Here is a 17692-nt window from a genome sequence, read left to right on the forward strand (position 1 = left end):
AAAAAAGTCCAAATCTTCCTGACTTTTTTGCTTGCTGGCAAAATGTGTTCAAAATGAGATCAGACTTCCCACGAGCAAAAGCAAATGACCACAATGGCTAACACAATCTGAAGAACAGCACTTGGGAAAGACAAATAAGGCTTTCTCACTGAGCTAAAGCTCAGGTGTGGGATGAAATAAGGACATCTCCTCTACACAACATCTGAGGTTATTTACTTCTCTGCAGATCTTCAGTTAAGTAAGTTCAGTTCAGTTCAGTTCAGTCCAGTTCAGGTCAGTCACTCAGTTGTGTCTGACTCTTTGCAACACCATGGACAGCAGCACGCCAGGCCTCCCTGCCCATCACCAACTCCCAGAGTTCACCCAAACTCATGCCCATTGAATCGGTGATGCTATCCAACCATCTCATCCTCTGCCATCCCCTTCTTCTCTCACCTTCAATCTTTCCCGGCATCAGGGTCTTTTCAAATGAGTCAGCTCTTCGCATCAGGTGGCCAAGTATTGGAGTTTCAGCTTCAATATCAGTCTTTCCAATGAATATTCAGGACTGATTTCCTTTAGAATGGACTGGTTGGATCTCCTTGCAGACCAAGGGAATCTCAAATGTCTTCTCCAACACCACAGTTCCAAAACATCAGTTCTTCTCTGTTCAGCTTTCTTTATAGTCTAACTCTCACATCCATACATGACTACTGGAAAGACCATAGCCTTGACTAACCTTGACTAGCTTTGCCTTTGTTGGCAAAGTAATGTCTCTGCTTTTTAATATGCTATCTAGGTTGGTCATAACTTTTCTTCCAAGGAGCAAGTATCTTTTTATTTCACGCCTGCAGTCACCATCTGCAGTGATTTTGGAGCCCCAAAAATATAGTCTGTTACTGTTTCCACATTTCTCCATCTATTTGCCGTGAAGTGATGGGACTGGATGCCATGATCTTAGTTTTCTGAATGTTGAGCTTTAAGCCAACTTCTTCACTCTCCTCTTTCACTTTCATCAAGAGGCTCTTTAGTTCTTCTTCACTTTCTGCTATAAGGGTGGTGTCATCTGCATATCTCAGGTTATTGATATTTCTCCCAGAAAGCTTAATTCCAGCTTGTGCTTCATCCAGCCCAGCATTTCTCATGATGTACTCTGCATATAAGTTAAATATGCAGGGTGACAATATACAGCCTTGATGTAGTCCTTTTCCTATTTGGAACCAGTCTGTTGTTCCATGTTCAGTTCTAACTCTTGCTTCCTGACCTGTATACAGATTTCTCAGGAGGCAGGTCAGGTGGTCTGGTATTCCCAACTCTTTCAGAATTTTTCTCAGTTTGTTGTGATCCACTCAGTTAAAGGCTTTGACATAGTCAATAAAGCAGAAATAGATATTTTTCTAGAACTCTCTTTCTTTGTCAATGATCCAGTTGATGTTGGCAATTTGATCTTTGGTTCCTCTGCCTTTTCTAAAACCAGGTTGAACATCTGGAAGTTCACAGTTCATGTATTGCTGAAGCCTGGCTTGGAGAATTTTGAGCATTACTTTGCTAGCATGTGAGATGAGTGCAATTGTGTAGTAGTTCGAGCATTCTTTGCATTGCCTCTCTTAGGGATTAGAATGAAAACTGACCTTTTCCAGTCCATGGCCATTGCTGTGTTTTCCCAATTTGCTGGCATATTGAGTGCAGGACTTTCACAGCATCATTTTTTAGGATTTGAAATAGCTCAAATCCTAAATAAATAAATAGCTGGAATTTCATCACCTCCACTAGCTTTGTTCGTAGCAATGCTTCCTAAGGCCCACTTGACTTCACATTCCAGGATATCTGGCTCTAGGTGAGTGATCAAACCATCGTGATTATCTGGATCGTGAAGACCTTTTTTGTACAGTCCTTTTGTGTATTCTTACCATCTCTTCTTAATATTTTCTGCTTCTGTTAGGTCCATACTATTTCTGTCCTTCATTGAGCCCATCTTTGCATGAAATGTTCCCTTGGTATCTCTAATTTTCTTGAAGAGTTCTCTAGTCTTTCCGATTCTTTTGTTTTCTTCTACTTCTTTGCACTGATCACTGAGGAAGGCTTTCTTATCTCTCCTTACCCACTGCATTCAAATGGGTATATCTTTCCTTTTCTCCTTTGCTTCTGGCTTCTCCTTTTCTCACAGCTATTTGTAAGGTCTCCTCAGACAGTCACTTTGCTTTTTTGCATTTCTTTTTCTTGAGGATGGTCTTGATATCTGTCTCCTGTACAATGTCATGAACCTCCGTCCATAGTTCATCAGGCACTGTCTAGTCCCTTAAATCTATTTCTCACATCCACAGTATAATCATTAAGGATTTGATTTAGGTCATACCCGAATGGCCTAGTGGTTTTCCCTACTTTCTTCAATTTCAGTCTGAATTTGGCAATAAGGAGTTCATGATCTGAGCCACAATCAGCTCCCGGTCTTGTTTTTGCTGGTTGTATAGAGCTTCTCCATCTTTGGTTGCAAAGAATATAAGTTAAGTAAGTACAGAGTCATATTTCTGTAGGAAGCAAAGAAAATCTGCAAGGAGTAAAACACAAGACACAATGAACTCCCAGATGTGTTTCAAAAAGTGCCTCCCTGCAGAATTTCATCAAGATCTAGACTAAATCTAGAAGATAGCTCCCTAGTGAGTTGGAGAGATAGAGCCAACCCTCGGTCTGCTCTGCTGCTTTCTGCTGTCAGCTTTCATGGCCAGAGAACCAGCATTCAGAAAAATAAGGTTGTGTGTAATGTGGGTTGTGAAATATTCATAAAAATTACTGTTATGAGCACCTTCATGTCTTTAGTCTCAGAAGTCTTTTCTTTCTTTTTGAAATATGTGTTTATATTGGAAGCTTTTGTATATAAACACAAATGTATTAAATTATTAATACTTTATTTTAAGAAAAAACATTTTCTATTATCTTAGCACTAATTGTGTTCATAATCCTACAAAAACCACAAAAGAGAAATCAGCATCAGGAAAAAAAAAGATATCTGGCATTCCAGGGATAAAATTACCCAAATTGTGGCATTACTTGAGATATTTTATTGAGCCAGGAATTTATTATAATGTACTATTTATTTCCTATTAAGTATTTGTGAAAATATTAATATTTTATTGAAACAATTGGTTAACCTTGAAAGTTCAAAAATACCCATCATACCACCTCTTAACAGAAGAAAACATTATCTACATGTTACTTAGCCCACAAATGTTTATGTATTTTAAATTATATAAGTTATTTGATATTTTAAATTTTCTTTAATTAGTTAAATATTTACATAGTTTCATATTTTCAAATTTTAATGTACATTTAATAGTTCAGCTAGTGGCTATGACTGGCATTTCACATTATATTAGAGATGTGTTTACTTTTCTTATTTTTAGGATGTGGAGAAAATAGAAGCCTTGTACACTTTTGGCAGGGATGTAAACTGATACAACTACTGTGACAGAACACTGTTGTTCAGTCACTAAGTCCTGTCTGATTCTTTGCAACCCCATGGACTGCAGCATACCGGGCTCCTCTGTCCTCCGCTATCTTTCGGGGTTTGCTCAAGTTCATGTCCATTGGGTTGATGATGCCATTTAACCATCTCATCTTCTGCTTTCCCTCTCTCCTTTTGCCTTCAATCTTTCCCGGCATCAGGGTCTTTTCCAATGAGTTGGCTGTTTGCATCAGGTGGTCAAAGTATTAGAGTTTCAACTTCAGCAAAAGTCCTTCCAATGAATATTCAGGGTTGATTTCTGTTATGATTGAGTGGTCTGATCAAGTGATTCTCAAAAGTCTTCTCCAGCACCACAATTCTAAAGCATCTTCTTCAGTGCTCAGCCTTTTCTATGGGCAACTCTCACATCTGTACATGGCTACTGGAAAAACCATAGCTTTGACTATACAGAATTTTGTCAGCAAAACAATGTCTCTGCTTTTTAACACATTGTCTGGGTTTGTCATAGCTTTTATTCCAAAGAGCAGGCATCTTTTAATATCATGGCTACAGTCACCACCCACTGTGATTTTTGGAACTCAAGAAAATAAATGACTGTTGCTCTGTATTCTTATCCCCACATCCAGGAAGGTAGACCAATTGCATGTCACCAGGGAAGAATATTCACTCCTGTCCCTGCCCACATCCTCTTTTTCCTGCAGCCTGAGGCTCTGATGAGAATTTATCCATTGGTCTTCATGGCAAACGCAGGAGGATGAGGCATGTGAAGGGGATGTGACACGGAAAGAAGGACCAGGGAGACACTAGAGAGCTCCAGAAAGGAATCAGTGCATTTGGGTATCAGTTTTATTATAAAATTATTAACACTGCATCTTTAGTAGGTAGATTTATCTGAGCCCAAGATAGCATATGGGCTATGTAGAAAGTAGAAAGAATACGGGCCCCAGCTAGTCACATCCCTGTCTACCCCAAGAGGGCATCTGGCCAGGCCTTGTGTGGATGACTGATAACATGTGGGGTGGCTGAGAACAAGGCCTAGAATGTGATATGGCTACCAGATTTTCTTAAAGAAATGAGAGAAATCCATATCTCTAACATCATCACAGATGTTTTATCCTAACTCCCAGGCCCCCATTCAGGGTTGCACATATAATCTTATATTTCTCCACAATCTAACCCTGTGTTTGGAAAGTCGACTGTTCTCTTCTCTCTTGAAAATTGGCTCAGGGTTTTCTGCAATTCCTTGTCTGCAATTAAGGTCCAGTCAACTTTGCAAACCCATTCACCTTCTCAGGGCAAAAGGTCCCCTTATGAAGACCCTCAGGCACATGTGCCCTGAAAATTAGGGAGCGGCTCTTCTCAGCCCTGTTTAGGTCAGAGCCAAAGAAACCTAAAATCTGTGGGCTAGAAGTCAGAGTTGAATGGCTCTGGACTCAGGACTCAGACAGAGAAAGGGGAGATAACTCATCATGATGGATCTCTGGAGCAGTCAACAGGTTCTATGCACTCAGCCCATAAAATGGCCCTTGGGAGGAGAGGTACTAGAATCCATTTTACAGATGAAGAAAGAGGAGGTTCTGCAAGTTTATGGAAAGTGACCCAGGTCACATAGCCAATGATGTAGCCAAGAGGTAAACCAAAATCTAAGTGGCCTCCAAAAACAAAACCCCTTCCACTTTCATCTATTTGTGCTCAGATTTGCCAAGCTCCACTGATGCAGGGGAGCACCTACAAATGTCCATCTCTGACACAGCCGACAACCCATGATGTTCCCACTGAAGTCTGCCCATGATTATCTCCAGGTTCTAGGGAATTGGGACCAAGAAGACCAATGCTTTTGGCACAAAGGAAATAGTTACTGTACTGCAGTAACTCTTTTTGGACTAGAAGAATTTGGGAGCTGAGAGCTCAAATTTTGAACATTTTAAATCCCAACCAATCCCTTTGTGCTATGAAATCTCATGGAATCTGCAATAGTGACATAGTGCAGAGTAATCTGCACAGAGAGATCTCATCTCAGTTTCCAGCTTTTCTTTCAAATATTTGTGCGATTTGGAACCAGTTATTTAGCCTGTCTGGACCTCAGGTCTCAACCTGCTTTAAAGGGTTGTTGTCAAAACTAAACAAGATAATGAACCTGAAATTGCTCCGTACTTTCTGTGTTGACTGGTATAACAATTTCTGGTTCAGGAAAGTACCTGTTACAGAAATAACCCCCCTCTGATAGCAGGGGAAACAAATTGCTTCCTTTCTATTTACATTGTTACCTAGTTGACCACCTAGACTGTCACCAACATTAATTGTGTTACTGAAAGGATGAATAATTGGCCAAAACCAAGGTCATGTGCTGCTCTACACTGGACTTGAAGATGCTCCTGATCTTCCTTCTCACCTCACACTGTATTTAGAAACATTTCTGCTGCATATGGTGTTTTATAAAAATTCTTCTTTTTCTCTAAAACATAGATGGTGAAATTCCACACAAACAAAGTAGAGTTCAGAATTTGTTTATGAGGACTTGCTTAATGGTTGCCAAGTGGTGATTTCTGCTCATTGGGAGAAACTCATCGCCAGAGGAAGCCATGGGTGCAAACGGTGGCAAAACGATTCTTCAGCTTCGGTTCTATGGGAGGAATTGACAAAGCTCTTATGAAAAAACTGAGTGTGGGGTTTTGGTATTCTGAAATGCCTTCCTCTATCTGAACTAAGGCATATACACTTTGAAGTTTAACATTGCATCTCTCTCTCACACACACACACACACACACACACACACACACACGCATGCATTCATAGACACCCAGAAGCAGAACATTTCCCAGTAATTGAGATAATGCTTTTGATAATCTCTTATATTAAAAACAATGCAATTTTTCACACACATTGGATGTCTGATGTATAGTATCTGCTTAATAATTTTAAGAGATTATTGAAAGAAGCAGATGTCACTATCCTCTTCTTTACCACCTCCCTTCCCCCCACCAAAAAAATGCCTCCTCAGCTGCTAATTATAAGGAGACTGATCCCAGTTTTAGGAGGGACTGGTTAAATTCACCAAAGCATTGCTCAAGTCTATGCTTCTCTTAGCTTAATTTACATGCTTAGCAACATTTCAGAATATGAATGGAAGGTCACATTTTTCCAAACTTAGAATCTTGTTTCAAAGAAAAGCAAAGCTTCCTGGTACAGAAGATGAAAGGCTTAAAAAAAAAAATCTTTTGACGAAGACTCTTTGGACATTAAATAGCTTATTAAATAGTGCTTTGATGAATTACAGTAAGTGTAAATAAATAAGAAACATATGGATTGGATTTCCTTTGAAATATAAATGGATTTGAATTAACAAGAAAAAGAACTGTTTGTTTTTTAACCGAACAAACAAACAAACAAAACCCTGGAAATAGGACATAGACTATTGCTGCTTCAAGAATTTCCCATGTCGATTTTCAATTTATATAAAACCTACTTGTCAAGACATGGAAAAAGGCACTAATTTTGGATATTTCTTGGTTATTATTCAAAATAGATGCTTGTCAATATACATTGTGTTAAGTATGTTGATGTATTTTGAGACAATCCATGCTGTCATCTGTTTAATCTGACTTGAATGTTCTCAGCTTGAATAAAAGACACACTACTTTCTCTAGGTCATTAAGACCAAACAAATCTCCATCATTAGTTCATGTGTAAAACTTCCCTGTTTTCTGCTCTGAAAAATTACATTATTATTTAAAAACTGCTTTTAAAAAAGACAAGGTTGCTGCCTGACTTCAGACTCTACTACAAAGCCACAGTCATCAAGACAGTGTGGTACTGGCACAAAGACAGAAATATAGACCAATGGAACAGAATAGAAAGCCCAGAGATAAATCCACGAACCTATGGACACCTTATCTTTGACAAAGGAGGCAAGGATATACAATGGAAAAAAGACAACCTCTTTAACAAGTGGTGCTGGGAAAACTGGTCAACCACTTGCAAAAGAATGAAACTAGAACACTTTCTAACACCATACACAAAAATAAACTCAAAATGGATTAAAGATCTAAATGTAAGACCAGAAACTATAAAACTCCTAGAGGAGAACATAGGCAAAACACTCTCCGACATAAATCACAGCAAGATCCTCTATGACCCACCTCCCAGAATATTGGAAATAAAAGCAAAAATAAACAAATGGGACCTAATGAAACTTAAAAGCTTTTGCACTACAAAGGAAACTATAAGTAAGGTGAAAAGACAGCCCTCAGATTGGGAGAAAATAATAGCAAATGAAGAAACAGACAAAGGATTAATCTCAAAAATATACAAGCAACTCCTGCAGCTCAATTCCAGAAAAATAAATGACCCAATCAAAAAATGGGCCAAAGAACTAAACAGACATTTCTCCAAAGAAGACATACAGATGGCTAACAAACACATGAAAAGATGCTCAACATCACTCATTATCAGAGAAATGCAAATCAAAACCACAATGAGGTACCATTACACCAGTCAGGATGGCTGCTATCCAAAAGTCTACAAGCAATAAATGCTGGAGAGGGTGTGGAGAAAAGGGAACCCTCTTACACTGTTGGTGGGAATGCAAACTAGTACAGCCACTATGGAAAACAGTGTGGAGATTTCTTAAAAAACTGGAAATAGAACTGCCATATGACCCAGCAATCCCACTTCTGGGCATACACACTGAGGAAACCAGATCTGAAAGAGACACGTGCACCCCAATGTTCATCGCAGCACTGTTTATAATAGCCAGGACATGGAAGCAACCTAGATGCCCATCAGCAGATGAATGGATAAGGAAGCTGTGGTACATATACACCATGGAATATTACTCAGCCGTTAAAAAGAATTCATTTGAATCAGTTCTAATGAGATGGATGAAACTGGAGCCCTTATACAGAGTGAAGTAAGCCAGAAAGATAAAGAACATTACAGCATACTAACACATATATATGGAATTTAGAAAGATGGTAACGATAACCCTATATGCAAAACAGAAAAAGAGACACAGAAATACAGAACAGACTTTTGAACTCTGTGGGAGAAGGTGAGGGTGGGATGTTTCAAAAGAACAGCATGTATACTATCTATGGTGAAACAGATCACCAGCCCAGGTGGGATGCATGAGACAAGTGCTCCGGCCTGGTGCACTGGGAAGACCCAGAGGAATCGGGTGGAGAGGGAGATGGGAGGGGGGATCGGGATGGGGAATAAGTGTAAATCTATGGCTGATTCATATCAATGTATGACAAAACCCACTGAAATGTTGTGAAGTAATTAGCCTCCAACTAATAAAAAAATTAAAAAAAAAAAAGACAAGGTTGCTATTGGAGTTGTTTGGAATGAACGTATTTTCCTATGAAATTAAGGCTCATCCAGCAACTCTGTTTAGAAATGAGAAATCCATGAAGCCAGTGAAGCAGGAATGTGGGTTATAAATAAATAGGAAATTAACATGAGGTGCATTGGCCTGGCCCTTGGGAAGTTTTACTACAGACTGAGCTTTTGTTCTATCTAGTTTCTGTATTCATTTCCCACGTAACCTTTGGTGTAGCTAAAATTAGGGGAATAGGAAAAAAGAGTTTGAGCCTCCCAGAAAGCAACAACAATAAAAAGTGGCAATAACAAAGAATAATACTAATTCCCCCTTGGTGCCTACACTGTGCAGGCCACTGTGATGACTTCTTCATTTTTCTTTCCTTATTTAGCTTTCACAGAAAACTTCTAAGGTGGAAGCTACCATCTCCATTTTGCAGTTCAGGAAACAGGATCATCTGGAGCTCCTGGCATCCTGAGATAATTATTGCTAATCTGACTCTAGCTTGGTACTGTCACAATAAAAGAACAACTTAGAAACTCACCTGCCTGTGTGGCCAGCCTCTTCTTTTCCTTATTTTTTCTGGCATGGATGGTCTATCACAGACTTTTGACCAGCACACTCATGCCAGAGATTGCAAAATTAAAAAGGAAGTTCAGGGAATACCAAGAGTAGGAATGGGTATATCCCAAAAGTTTCCAGTTCAAAGTGTCATTACTTTGGAAAGCAAAACAAGACAATTGGTTATCATTTCCCTACCACCTGTGCAATCCACCCACTTGTTGTCTGAGTCTTCTGCTGACTTTATCTAATTTTGTGTAAGATTAAGTGAGTTCTGATGACAGGTTCAGTAGCATGGATTTCATTTCTGGAAGGAAAGGTATGGCAGTCATGATCACATGACTCTCATGTGATCACAGGTAGGATTCCTGTTAGCGCAGACCATTTGTTCTTGGAAAGAGCATTTTGAAAGGGCAAGTCTTCCCAAAGGAAACTCGTTGGTGGCTTCCTGCAAAGGCTCTGAATTTCGGAAGGTTAAGTGGGGTAGCTTGGCGTGAGTGCATTAGTTTATGATATGCCTCTAGAATCAGCTCACAGCATCAGCAGAGTGTGACCAAATCTTTCCTGTGCACAGTTCACAATTGTACAACTGAAATGTTTCAGGATGTTTCAGAGTTGTTTTGGAAAGGTTATGTGGTTTTCCCATGAAAAGAAACAATCAAAAAAAGCTTTTTGGTTTGGAAGGAAAGGCCACATTGACTACTCAAAAATACTGTCTGCTCTCAAGAGAATGTCTCTACTCTATGTGGCAAACTCCAAATAATCATTCCCTTTTATTTTACGGTGCCTTTTAGTTTATAAACACTTTTATATGCATCCTATTATATTTTCACCTGATCTTATTAACACTTAGCTCATAATTCCTCAGAATGGCTTTGTGATGGATTGAATATCTCTACCATCCCTGACGTAGAGACTCCATCGTGCATAAAATAGTGACCTCCGAGTGGCCAAGACCAAGGACTCCACTACTCTACTGCATTGTCATCTACTGGAGAGGTTAAGAAGAGTCTGTTTTTACTTTGCTTTGATGTATTAGCATTTGCCATTATATAGAAATCAGCAACCAAACCCTCTTTGAGGCTCTCTTTTCTTGTCTGAAATGTGAAGATAATAATGCCTACGTTTCAGGGTTGTCATGAGGAAAGATGGGATGCACATTATGAAAATCTTTCGAAAGCTGTGCCTGGGTTCTACCATGCTCCCGCATTTCCTCTTTGGGGCAGTTGCTTATTGGCTGAGGTACTGTACAAATAATAGATGTTGTTATCATATAGATAAAGGTTAAATACATGAAGATCTAGGACCTCCAATCACCATCACTGATGTATTTATCTTTAAATTGTTAAATGACCAGTCTTAGGTGCACAAAATGAACTTCTTGGTATTACCTCTCACTAAAGTAAAATTCCAGTTCCTTATAAAATGGCACCACTGTTGTTCAAGTTGAAAACCAAGGCAATCTTTTTGAATACTTTTTTAACCCCTAGATTTAAATCATCTACAAATCCTGTCCCAAATATATTCCAATTAAAATTTTAAATATTTTTGTTTCTGGCTCTATTTACTCTTTATCTAGTGCCATGCCCATAGGAATACAACCCCTGAGAAGTCTGGTCTTGCTAGCTGATTTTTTGGTTGCTGTTGTCATATCTCCAACACTTTGAACAGTGTCTGACATTTAGAAGGCAGTCCAATCATCAGTTGCTTAAAGAAATAATAAATTGGTCATCATCTATCTTTCTATAAGTTATCAAAAATAGAGGTGTATTTGTGTAACTTATCTAGTATTTACCCCACTAGCTTGAGTAAACAACAACATGAAAAACGAATCTCTTATTTTCATTTTCTTGCCACATACAAAATTCTGATACCTCCCCTCCATGCAATGATCTCCTTCCACCATATCTAGGAGAAATTTTAATTTTGGCCAACTGTATAAAAGTCTAGGAAGAGTCTCACCTGCTCAAATATTTCTTGGGAAGCTTCCTGAGTGATGCCGTTTTTTCAGAGAGAAGCAGTTACCCGGATTCAGGTCCTTCCCTATTGGAGCCTTTCCTCAGTTTTGTCCACCACCGTGATGGAGAAGACAGCTGTGTGACGCAGTCAATGCTAACAATGCATTTCTCACATGGGCACCACACACAGCGATATTACTGTGCTTTCTTTCAACTTTTTTATTTTGAAATAATCATAGACTCACAGGAATTTGTAGAAAAGCTGTACAAGAGGCCCCATGTACTCTTCATCCTCCTCCTGCACCATCAGCACCTCCCAGTTCCACACCTCGAGTGAAACGTTAGCATTAGGATGCTGGAATATGGGACAATCCACAGAATTTACTGAGTGTTCACCCCGTATACACACATCTAGGTGCATGTGTGTGGTTCTTTTTTTTTTCTTTAAACACATCACCAAAATTGAGATGCAGAGCAGCTCTTCCTCCACAGACTTTCTTGCCTTCTCTTTAGAAACATCTCTATTCTGAGACCCTAAGCCCTGGCAATCTAATCAGTTTTCTGATCTAATATGTTCCTATAGGTTTGTTATTTTGAGAAGGCTGTATAAATGGAATACAGTAGGTACCTTTTTGAAATTGGCTTAAAACTACTTAGTATAATATCTGGAGGTCCATCCACTCATGCATGTATCACCCACCCTTTCCTTTTCATTACTGAGTAGTATTGGCACTTGCATGGTCCGAGTCTGCTGGTGGTTCTGTCTGCGTCGTTCGATTTCATGTGATGCATTGAATGGCAGAAACCTCACTGAATGGGACTGAGATGTAGTTGGGATGAGGGTCCCACGGAGAGGTTAAGTCAGCTTGGATGAAAAGGCAGTTTTGGCAGGAAGACTAATTCAAATTGAGTCAAACTGAAACAGTAAGAAATTAAGAGACAAAGGTTTAGAAGAAAGATAAAGACATCCAATGATTTCAATTAAATTACATCTTTTTGAAAATATACTGGTTTCAAAAAATAACCAGAAATAAGTTATGCTTCAGTCAATTTGATGATTATAAACATTATTAATTTAAAAAAATCAACTTCCCAGAATTAGTGTAACAAGTTTCACCAAGGTACATTTATCTTCACACAGGACAGTAAGACACAAATGGGCCCAAACCAGGCACAAATATATTTCTTCATGAGTTTATTTCCCAAATTGGAATATTGTTGAAATGATGCCAACCTAGGGCACCTCCAAAATTTTGAATCCCTTGGATACTTTGGGGGATGGGCCCACCTGCAAGGCTCACTGGGTTTCTGAATCTAAACAAAGTGGACCCTGGGCAGCTCCAAAACCTGGGAATTTGGGTTTTTGAAAAAGCCATTCTGAGACTTCAGCAAGAGAGAGGAACACAAAGAATATCCAGGAAGTGTTGTCTGGCAGAAGGTTGGATTCCATCTGCAACAGCAGGATGCAGAGAAAGGGAAGCAAAGGCTCAGGAGAAATAAGAGCTAGCGTCTCCTTGTGGTAAATACACACACACACACTAGAATATTACTCAGCCATAAAAAAGAATAGGGTAATGGCTTTCCAGGTGGTGCTAGTAGTAAAGAACACATCTGCCAATGTAAGAGACATGGGTTCGATCCTTGTGTTGGGAAGATCCTTCCCTGGGGGAAGAAATGGCAACACACTCCAGTATTCCTGCCTGGAGAATCCCATGGACAGAGGAGCCTGGTGGGCTATGATCCACAGGGTCACAAGAGTCAGACACCACCGAGCACGGAGCATGCAGCACACAAACCATTTGCAGCAACAGAGGTGGACCCAGAGTTTATCACACTGAGTGAAGTCAGACACAGAAAGACAAATACCACATGATATCTCTTACATGTGGGATCTAAAAAAAAAAAAAAAAAAAATGCAAAGCTTATTTGCAACATAGTAACAGACTCACAGACATATAAAACAGATTGATGGTTACCAAAGGAGAAAATTAAGGAGGGATAAATTAGAAGATGGAATTAACAGATACTTACTACTATATACAAAATAGATAAACAGCTAGTCCTACTGTATACCACAGGGAACTGTATTCAATATCTTAGAATAATCTATAATGGAAAAGAAAAGAGTGGATATATATGCATAACTGGATCACTTTGTTTTACACCTGGAACTAATACAATATTGTAAATCAACTATACGTTAATTTTAAATAAAAAAAGAACTAGAGTCTCCTTGAACTGAACTGAACTGTCACGTCAAACCAGGCAGTGCTTCATGCTATCCAAACAGACCGCCTGTGCCACATGCCCTGCATGAGGCTGTAGTGGTAAAGCTGTGGAGCCAGAATGAACAAGGACTGAAATGTGAAAATGAGTACCCACTGCCAGAGAGAGGAGGCTCTTTGATTCCCTGCAGGGGTTTGAGGGGTGCGTGGTGCCCCTGAGATAAATTCGATTCTAGCCTACGGCCACCTGTAGCCTCAGAGCCCCTGTGACTGGCTATGGATGGTCCTCCTACTGCCCCAGTCTCTCTGAAGACCCACACTCAAAAAGAGAGGGTTAGTCCCAGTGCTCACTTCCTCCTCCAATGTTTATGTTCTCTACTTTGGAAGTAATTTTTATTCATCAGAGAGAAATATGTAAGTAATGATGTGAAAAACACCATCCCCACAAAGGAGCAGCTGAACAGAGTTGACTCCAAGCAGTCAATGTGATCACTGGTCCATTTTCTTTCATTGCCCTCCCTTCTCTTAAGTTACTCTTTTGAGAATCTGCTGTGTGCCAGGAACACACTGATATAGATATATTAGATTGAACTTACATACATATAACAAAGAATCAAGACAGAAAATTTGTCTTTGAAAACCTCCGTCCAGTGGAAGGTGAGGGAGTACCAACAAATACAAATTATGATACAGAGTAATGTGAACATCACCATGGAGATAAGTGATGCACAGGGCAGTGGGGGGACTGGACGGGAGTACTCTTTCAGTTACGTCTTGCTTTTTGGCACCTGGCTCAACACATATTCAGCAATCATGCTTTGATGTTTGCTTTCTTTTAATTTTTTTTTTCCCTTCAAGACTCTTTGAAGAACTTGGTCTCAGAGTTTCCTGACACAAATCTCCATTTACTATCTCCTTTGAAACAGTCCATCTACAGATCCTACACTTTAGGTAGGGCAGGGTCATGGGGGAAACACTTGGAAACTAGCCAAGATGCACAGAGTTAATTTCTCAAGAAGGATGAAGCCATAGAAAAAGAACACTTCAGGCAGCTGTGGTTTCAGCCAGGGAAAATGTGCCAGGCCAGGAGTGGGCAGGAATCTACTCCACGGGACCAGGAGTCAGGAGAAGCAAGTCCTAATTGAAGGGCAGGGCAGGGGCAGGGCAGGAAGGTCAGAACTAAAGCCACACTGCTTGCAGGATGCAAGAAATGTATCTCTAAGAGAAGCTGGCTGTCAGCTCAGTGGGCAATGGTCCAGGACTGAGTGGGGTTAGAAAAATTGGGATTGTCATGCCACAAAGCTGCATGTCCAGCTGCCAGTCAGTTCCAAGTGCAACTCAAGAAGCCATTCCCAGAAGAGTTTCATCCTGAGAGTCTTTAATCCCATTCCAGTTATGGATATGCCTTGTTCTCTCTGGTCAAGGTTAGCACAGGCACCATGACAGCTGGGCCAATCATGGTTCCCATTAAGATGCTGTGCTACCAGCTGGGGATGATGAAATGGGGAAGCAGGGCCAGGGCCAAAGGACTCCTCCCCATCCTCAGCACCAGCCGCTCGGCCTCCTACAGCCCTCCCAGCCTGCAGAGAGCAGTGGACCACCTGATGAACCCAATTGCAAATGTCTTTACAATGCCCACTGCCACAAAGTGCAAACCACCCATCGAGGATAGGGAAATAGGATTACAGACTGAGGCATGCTTGTGAGTCCATGAAATATGATGATTCAAATTCCATTCATTTGCTCAACAAATATTTATTGAGGGTTTTATACAGCCCAGGAAAGTCAGCAGTGAAGAAAACATATATAGAGGGCCAGGGAAGAAGCAGAAAAAAAAGAACAGAGTTTATCTTTGGAGAAGTTTGATAGATTTGGTGTTGTTTGCACATTACCTGGTGGCTTTTGGCTTTTGAGGTTAGCCCTCATTCTTCCTCAATTTTGGGAATGATGAATTTGAGAAAACTCCCTGAGGCCTCCTTGCTAACTCGGGCTTTATATAGATAGCCCTGTTGCAGAAAATTTTAAGTAAAGCTATACTGTTAATTGTATGCATGCATGTGCATGCTGTCACTTCAGTTGTGTTTGACTCTGCAACTGTATGGACTGTAGCCCGCCAGGCTTTTCTGTCTGTGAGATGCTCTAGGTAAGAATACTGGAGTGGGTTGCCACGCCCTCCTCCAGGGCATATTCCCAACCCAGGAATTGAACCCATGTCTCTTACGCTTCCTGCATTGGCCAGCAGGTTCTTTACCACTGGCACCACCTAGGAAGCCCATTAATAGATTACCCTCCCCAAGATCTCTTTCTAGAAACAGCATGCCAATGGCCACTTACTTCCAAGGGAGTGTGATTAAAATGCGACGTTGAATTTGGAATAGAAGGACTGTCTGAAGCTGGGCCCTTATCCTTTTGGCATCCTCTTGGGGTCTCTTTGTTTCTGTTTGCTAATCTGTAACTCAGCATAGTGTTCATAGATATCTGGCTGTACTTCCACAAAGATACTATAAGGCAGTTAATATAAAAGAATGTTGTAAAGCACAAATTTTTGCTACCTCAAATAGAGCAGCATTAGTTGTAATTATTAGTAACAACCTGTCAATCTATGTTGGCAATGACACATGGATAAAAGAGAGAACCTTCCGGACAGTGGGAACTGCCTAACACCTATTTCTGAATTGGACACTTCAGAAATAAAATACAGAATGTGTCCTTCATATATCCCTGATAAATATAGCAAAAATGAGAATGAAATATTATTCATGACACTTTTTCCACCGATGGGACACATGACAGTTCCTTTGGAGAGAAACACTAAATGTTTAAAGTAATTTATCACAATTTTTTTAAAAATGAGGACCATAGAAAATATAAATTCAATAAATATTTGTAGGCTGACTAGGATTGTTTTTGTGCTAAAGATTCAGAGATATAATCAGGTTACTATTTTCAAGAGCATGTGGGCCCATGAGTGATGAGGTAATGGAAACAGATCAAAAGCCCAGAGGTAAGAGCTCCACTGACTTTCCCAAGCTGCAGGTGCTGGCCCGGAGTGAGGAGGTGATGACATTTGGGGTGGGACAAGGGGAGAATGCCTACCCAGAGCAAGTGTGCCCACAGAGGCATGGGTGTGCAGGCTGTGCCCAGCCACCTTACAGCGTCAGACCACAAGTCAGAAAGGTGAGGGAGGGTGGAGCAGGCAGGTGGGCCAAGGTCAGGAGATAAACTTTCCTTTTTTTTCTAGATTTCTCAACGACATTCCAATACCCTAGTGTGGCACAGACCCAGAGACAGGACTGAGATGGGATCAAACCTTGTATGCAGGGAATTGCATGGGCCTGTGGACCTGTGTTATAGACACCCAGAGTGAATGGATGTAGCTGCTGAAAATATACCAATGTGTCCAGAGGCTCCACCAGATGGGAAGACTGGCCACTGCCTTGCTGGACTCAGAACCATCCTCCCACTCTAGATAAACCTGGATGGTAGTGCAAGAGATCATGGGCACCCAGCATGTTGGGGAGAGCCTGATGGCTTTCAAAGTAGCCCTGGAGCAGCAGTGTGGGCGTCTTTAGGGCCTGAGAGGAATGCAATGCGTATTCCCAGGGCCGGCCTAGCCTTCTGTCTGGGGAAGCTCTGCTCTCCTTCCCCCAGCCCTGCGTGTCATAAGAATCCACAAGGTGCTTGGAAACTAGCCTGCAGAGGAAGAGCCACCTTGGGCCCCCTTCACCCCAGGAAATACCTCCCACCAGGTCAGGCAGTAAGCCTGGAGTGGAGAGTAGCTGAGAACCACTGGTGGGCTGAGGCCTTCCTGCAGGAACCTTCAGACCAGCTGGGACAGGGTCCACAGCCCTGTCTGTAACTTTGGGTCAGCTACTTAAACTTTGAAAGCCTTCTTTAGCTCTTCTTTAAAATGGTGACCATATTAACAAAGTTTTCATAAGAGTACAGTGCCTCAGTCCTGGAGGAGGACAGGGCAACCCTCTCCAGTATTCTTGCCTGGAGAATCCCCATGGGTGGAGGAGCCTGGCGGGCTACACACCATGGGGTCTCAGAGAGTCGGACACAATTGAGCAGCTAAGCACAGCACCTCAGTGCCTCAGTGCATGACAGATACCCAATGAGTGTTTAAGATTCAGAAATGTTAAACATTAATGTCATCCCCACGTCAGGGGGCTATGTACCCAGT

This window comes from Cervus canadensis, chromosome 3 (assembly GCF_019320065.1).
Source record: "Cervus canadensis isolate Bull #8, Minnesota chromosome 3, ASM1932006v1, whole genome shotgun sequence".
Taxonomy (NCBI): domain Eukaryota; kingdom Metazoa; phylum Chordata; class Mammalia; order Artiodactyla; family Cervidae; genus Cervus; species Cervus canadensis.